This window comes from Stomoxys calcitrans, chromosome 1 (genome assembly GCF_963082655.1).
Source record: "Stomoxys calcitrans chromosome 1, idStoCalc2.1, whole genome shotgun sequence".
Classification (NCBI taxonomy): Eukaryota; Metazoa; Arthropoda; class Insecta; order Diptera; family Muscidae; genus Stomoxys; species Stomoxys calcitrans.
The window spans coordinates 113,694,624-113,700,344 of NC_081552.1; the positions used below are offsets into that span (position 1 = coordinate 113,694,624).

The 5,721-nt window shown below is 35.2% G+C and overlaps 1 long non-coding RNA gene across 2 annotated transcripts; it reads left to right on the forward strand.

Moving 5' to 3' along the window:
- Nucleotides 1-337: 337 nt before the first annotated feature.
- On the forward strand, nucleotides 338-1,673 carry LOC106089215 (uncharacterized). Of its 2 annotated transcripts, XR_009397126.1 has the most exons (5): nucleotides 338-481; nucleotides 539-644; nucleotides 933-997; nucleotides 1,224-1,427; nucleotides 1,535-1,673. It is a non-coding gene; the product is annotated as an uncharacterized LOC106089215 (long non-coding RNA). The 2 variants fall into 2 exon arrangements; XR_001221571.2 differs by lacking the exons at nucleotides 338-481; nucleotides 539-644 and having other exon boundaries at nucleotides 907-997.
- Nucleotides 1,674-5,721: the final 4,048 nt, after the last annotated feature.

Below are 5,721 nucleotides of genomic sequence, written 5' to 3' on the forward strand. Positions count from 1 at the left end.
TTTTCTTTTGTATCACTGCAAGTAATTACTACACAAGGCATACGTTGAACATATTTTTAATTGTATGAATTAAATGTTTATTTTATAGTATAAATTTTGCAGCGATTAAGATTATTTTGTGTTCCCTTTCACTCATATCCATTCGAATAGACTGAGAATTAGTCAAATAAATGCCTCGCTTCTATCATAAACAGAAACAAAGTGGTGTGGGTATACAAAAAATAGAAAGTGTGCGTTCTTTTATCTCCCCTAAAGGTTGGAACTACGTTCCTTAAATTGAAAAAAAATCGGAAATCCATTTTTTCACTTATTAAAACAGAAGTGTCTTATTGGAAACTTTAGTGATTTTGGGGATTAAAACCTCTTTTTTCTTAAAAATGCACCTGGCAGTATTGGTAAAAGTCAAATAAACATATGTTTCATTAAATATTTCAAAATAAATGAAGCTGCTGAGCAATAATGAAAGGCAATAGCTGAAATGGTATGCATTTGAACAAAAGATGAATATCGTATAAAATTTAATGGTTTTCATATTAAGATGCCTGTTGCTTTGTCTTTACCACTGCCACAAAAGCTATAGCTGAAGTCGAGCAAATGACCCAGGAATCTGACACCTGGAGAGAGAATCGTACACATTAGCAAATGTAAGTGGGGTGTTAAATTATTACTTTCCAAAATTTTTATTCTAAAATTTTGTGCATGTGGTTCCCGCTCTATTCTTACAGACCAAGAAAATGTTAACCATTTGTCGCCAGTAGTTTTATCGGCATTGATTTTTCCATGTACAACAAAACATGGAAAAATCAATGCCGATAAAACTACTGGCGACAAATGGTTAACGAATCCTCCCTCTGAGAGAGAACACCAAGTGGCCCAACGCCAGGATAACAATGATGATTTTGCTCTGAAGTCTTATTTCATATCAACGACAGGTGCTCAATCTGCGAATGTTGAACTTGAATGCAACCAAACTATTATTTTAATTTTCTCTAATAAGGTGAGCTTGTTTCTAAAGAAGCATAAATAACGCTCATGTCTTTGAAGACTGAAATAACTCGAAAGATTTGATTTTGTAGAAAACGCATTTTAAGGTTTCAAAATTGTGAACAAGTACATGAGCGAGTACATTGTGTTGTTAATTTAAACAAACAGATTTGTATCATTTTTTATTTATTTCTTGTATTATAATAGTCTTCAATTTATAATGTACTTCAACTTCTTAGGGCGTAAATTGTTGGTGCGTCCATACTTCTTCTTGCGGCAGTTATTAGCACGGGAATGGAGAGGAGTGTAGTACTTACGGCCACCACCTGTATCGTCGTATGTATGCGGGTCATTACGATTTGACGACGATGATGATGTCCACTGAAATGCTTAGGCAATTGCAGTTGATGATAATGGGAAGACGATGACGACTGATAGTGGAAGTGAGTTGATTACGCACAGTGGGCGACCTTGGGTTTGCTCTGCAAATAAAAAAACAAGATTATATTGTAAAAGTAAATTAAGAATAAAAAATCAATTTTAATTTCAGAATACACATGGACGTGTCCAACGTTACACATATAAAATGAAATATTGCAATGAAGCAAATAATACACGTACCTTTAAATGCTAATTTTGTGTTTGTTGGATAAGTTATGGATAAATAATAGTTTATGTTTGAATTGGAATTGGAATTTGGGACTATTTTTGCTTCTTCTTAGGGCGTAAGTTTTTGGTGTGTCCATACTTCTTCAATAAATAATACATTTAACTTTATAGTACAAACAAATAAACAAAATTAATAATTAACCGTTTATGTGTGTAAGCATATGTTTATGCCCACCAATGCCAATAACGTTGAATTATAATGAGGTCCTCAGCGATAGCGATCATTTATGCCCAAAGAGTGAAATCACAATTGGTTTGAAAGTCACTAAATTTTCTTGAAAAACGGCGTCGCATTCCTCATTAAATCTTTGTGAGTTTTTCGCCAGAAATTCAACCACTATTGTTCCACAACCACCGTATTCGTCTGATTCAGCTGCGTGTAACTTCTGGCTCTTTAGCCAACTCAAGCGACGATTCCGGTGAAACCGGATAACATAATAAATTCATACAGATCCCATAGCGGGGGGTACTAAAACAATGTTTCTTCTTTTCAGTTTCGCTAATTGCTTTTCTTTGTCATATAAATTTCCCTATTATTTCCAACATAACTGCAGAACTTGTTTTTAAAGTTTCATTTGAAGTTAATATAATGATAAACATAAATATAAATTTTAATTAGGTTCAATTAATAATCATATATTTTTGTCTTTATTTATACGTTCCAATTATTTTGACATAAGCGCAATTTATCAGAAGTGATCTCTAATATTTTAAATTACACATTATTGGTAGTATAATATATATAAGTTGTAAAACTTGTTGTACTATACTTCAAAATAAACATAAATAAATGCCTTCCTTGATAACTGTTGGCAAACACAGACCATATGCCTAAGAAAATTTCCCATGTAAAAGAAAATTTCTATTGCAAACCTTGCTCATGTATCAATTTACGTCGTAGTTGATTCCAAAAAATCCCAACGTAAATCAAAATCCTAGTTAATTATATATTAATACACGGAAAAAATAAAATAATAATTGCAACCACTAAACCAATTGCGAAACGAAACCCCGCTTTTCCTCGATGAAAAATGAGCAATTTTGCTTTAATCACAAAAAAATTATTGAAATGTTCAAGGTATTATTTTTCAAAAAATTATCGAAATTATGAAGGTTATGTTTCTCTAAAAAAGGTTATGTTTCTCTAAAATTTTTTGAAAGCAGAACAATTAATTAACGAATAAATAAATAACAACTAAAAGCGTGCTAAGTTCGGTCGTGCCGAATCTTATATACCCTCCACCATGGATCGCATTTGTCGAGTTCTTTTCCTGGTATCTCTTTTTAGGCGAAGAAAGGATAAAAGAATTGCTATGCTTTGGAGGTATATGAAGTTATGGTCTAATTCGGACCATAATTGAAATGAATGCTGAAGACCACAGTAGAAGTCGTTGAGTAAAATTTCAGCCAATTCGAATATGAATTGCGCCCTTTAGGGGCTCAAGAAGTAAAATAGGGAGATCGGTTGTGGCCTTAAGTTCTGAATATTTACAAAATGTTTCTTTTTTTTATAGCTTGGTCTGCTTAGAAATTAAAAAAAGGGCTTAGCTTGCCGGATAGGGGAGGGTCCTTTGACCTTGCTAAGGCAACTGAGGCAACAATAAGAACTAAAAACTATGCACATCCTAAGACTTTAAAGCAAATGAACATAAAAGGGATCTGAAAGTATGGTAATAAAAATTAAGAATATTATTTAGTGTCCGTTGAATGCTAATTTCGTGTCCGTTGAATGCTAATATTCATTTCCCTAAATCGGCGTATAACCACGAAATTACTTAACCACATTGCCATTTATCTTGCAACGCACCATTCCATATCAGAAAATATTTATCTCATGTTTTCAATTCATTACTATTTTATTGATAAATCAAGTATAACTTTTAAATCTACTGCTAATTTTAGCTTAGAAATTATAAATCGACTTTCGTATACCAAATAATAAGAAACTAACATCAAATCTGTGTCATTCGAATGTTCCTCTAAGTACCAAAAGCAAGTAAAAAGGCGTTAAGTTCGGCCGGGCCGAACTTTGGATACCCACCACCTTGGGTATATATGTAAACCACATTTCATCAAAATTCTGTGAAAATTTCATACCTTATGTCCCATATCAGTTATATCAAAATAGGTTCCGATTTGGACCAAATACTAATAAGTATAGTAGCTATATCTAAAAATAAACCGGTCTGAACTATATACGACACGGATGTCGAAAAGCCTAACATAAGTTAATGTGTAAAATTTCAGTGAAATCGGTTTATAAATGCGCTCTTTATGGGGCAAAAACTTTAAATCGAGATGTCGGTCTACATGGCAGCTATGTCCAAATCTGGACCGATTTGGGCCAAGTTGCACAAAAATGTCGAAGAGCCTAACACAAAGCACAGTCCCAAATTTCGGCAAAATCGGACAATAAATGCACCTTTTATGGGGCCAAGACTTTAAATCGAGATATCGGTCTATATGGCAGTTACATCCAAATCTGGACCGATCTAAGCAAAATTGAAGAAGGACGTCGAAGAGCCTAACTAAACTCACTGTCTCAACTTTCAGCGACATCGGACAACAAATGCGTCTTTTATGGCCCCAAAACCTAAAACCTAGATATCGGTCTATATGGCAGCTATTTCGAAATCTGGACCGATCTGTGCGTTATTGCAGAAGTATGTCAAGGGGCTTAACTTAACTCACTGTCCCAAATTTCAGCGACATCAGACAAAAGATGAGCATTTTATGGGTCCAAAACCTTAAATCAACAAATCGGTCTATATGGCAGCTATATCCAAATATGAACCGATCTAAGCCAAATTGACGAAGGATGTCGAAGGACCTAACACAACTCACTGTCCCAAATTTCAGCGAAATCGGATAAAAAATGTGGCTTTTATGGGCCTAAGACCCTAAATCGGCGGATCGGTCTATATGGGGGCTATATCAAAATATAGTCCGATATAGCCCATCTTCGAACTTAACCTGCTTATGGACAAAAAAAGAATCTGCAAAATTTCAGCTCAATATCTCTATTTTTAAAGACTGTAGCGTGATTTGTCTTAGATTTTTACGCTGATCAAGAATATATATACTTTATAGGGTCGGAAATGGATATTTCGATGTGTTGCAAACAGAATGACAAAATGAATATACCCCCATCCGTCGGTGGTGGGTATAAAAAAAATCGAAAACATGAAGGCTTGACTTACACTTTTCGTCCTTCCGTCCGTCTGTCTGTCGAAGGAGTAAAGCAAGCTATCTTCCGAAGGAGTAAAACAAGCCGCTTGAAATTTTGCACAAATACTTCTTATTGGTGTAGGTCGTTGGTATTGTAAATGGGCCATATCGGTCCATGTTTTGTTATAGCTGCCATATAAACCGATCTTGGGTCTTGACTTCTTGAGCCTCTAGAATGCGCAATGCGCCAACAGATCTGGGGGCTTGACTTCTTGAGCCTCTAGAGGGCGCAATTCCTATCCGATTTGGCGAATTTTGTATGACGTATTTTATTCTTACTTTCAACAACTGTGTGAAATAAGGTTCAAATCGGTTCATAACCTGATATACCTGCCATATAAACCGATCTGTGATCTCGACTTCTTGAACCTCTAGAGGTCACAATTAATATCCGATTTGCCTGAAATTTTGTACAACGGATCCTCTCATGACCATCAACATACGTGTTTATTATGGTCTGAATCGGTCTATAGCCCGATACAGCTCCCATCAATCAATCTCTCTTTTTAATTTCTTGAGCCCCCAAAGGGCGCAATTCTTATTCGAATTGGCTGACGTTATACACAGGTCTCCAACATATAATATAATTATGGTCCAAACCGGACCATATCTTGATATCGCTCTAATAGCAGAGCAAATCTTTTCTTATTTCCTGTTTTGCCTAAAAAGAGATGCCGGGAAAAGAACTCGCCAAATGCGATCCATGGTGGAGGATATATAAGATTCGGCCCGGCCGAACTTAGCACGATTTTACTTGTTAGATCCTCATATTAGGATAACGATGATCTGTAATAAATGGAAATGTTGGGCCAAAAATGATCGCAAAGCGTAGTATTCTGC